This window comes from Henckelia pumila, chromosome 2 (genome assembly GCF_033568475.1).
Source record: "Henckelia pumila isolate YLH828 chromosome 2, ASM3356847v2, whole genome shotgun sequence".
Taxonomy (NCBI): domain Eukaryota; kingdom Viridiplantae; phylum Streptophyta; class Magnoliopsida; order Lamiales; family Gesneriaceae; genus Henckelia; species Henckelia pumila.
Genome location: NC_133121.1, coordinates 152,344,618 through 152,345,518, shown reverse-complemented (window position 1 = coordinate 152,345,518; position 901 = coordinate 152,344,618). Strand labels below are relative to the sequence as shown.

Genomic DNA, 901 nt, shown 5'->3' with positions numbered 1-901 from the left:
AGTAGAATTAGTTCAGGGGTGCAGCTACTGAAGATCCAAATCTGCATCTGCGTACTTTTCTGGAGATTGCTGACACAGTAAAGATTCATGGTGTTACTAAAGACACCATCAGACTACGATTGTTCCCATTCTCTCTTAGGGACAATGCTCGTAGTTGGTTGCAGTCATTACCTCTTGGGAGCATCACGACATGGGAAGACATGGCATCTAAATTTCTGGCTCAGTACTTTCCACCTGCCAAGTCTGCCCAGCTGAAAATTGAGATCACTAATTTCAAACAGCAAGATTATGAGCTACTGTATGAAGCTTGGGAGCGGAACAAGGAATTGCTTAGGAAGTGTCCGAACCATAATTTTCCGGATTGGGAACAGATCGAATTATTCTACAATGGTTTGAATGGACCAACGAGAATTTATGTGGATGCTGCTGCTGGAGGTTCCATATTCACTAAATTTCCTGAGGAGGCTTATGAGATGCTTGAGCAATTGACTGTTAACAGTTATAAATGGCCGAGTGAGAGATCTACGATAAGAAAGCCTGCTGGAATTCATGAGGTTGATGCGTTCACTACTTTGACTGCTCAGATGGCTACAATTTCTACATAGTTGGCTGCCCTGACCAAAGGGAATCAAAGTTCTACTGAGAAAGCATCACTGGAGACTGCCGTAAATTCTGCTGATGGATTTGAGAATGTGAAACAAGCTCAATATGTGAACAACAGGAATTACAACTATCAAGGTAATCCTATACCTAACCAATATCATCATAGTTTGCGTAATCATGAGAATTTTTCCTATGCAAACAATAAGAATGTGTTGAATCCTCCACCAAGGTTCAATACTCAGAATGGTGAGGGTAAGGCATCGTTGGAAGATTTGGTGAGTAATTTTATTGCAGAGTC

At 41.4% G+C, this 901-nt stretch overlaps 1 non-coding gene across 1 annotated transcript; it reads right to left on the bottom strand.

Moving 5' to 3' along the window:
* Positions 1 to 249: 249 nt before the first annotated feature.
* On the bottom strand, positions 250 to 355 carry LOC140885692 (small nucleolar RNA R71). The gene has a single exon (XR_012151111.1). It is a non-coding gene; the product is annotated as a small nucleolar RNA R71 (small nucleolar RNA).
* Between the last annotated feature and the right edge of the window lie 546 nt (positions 356 to 901).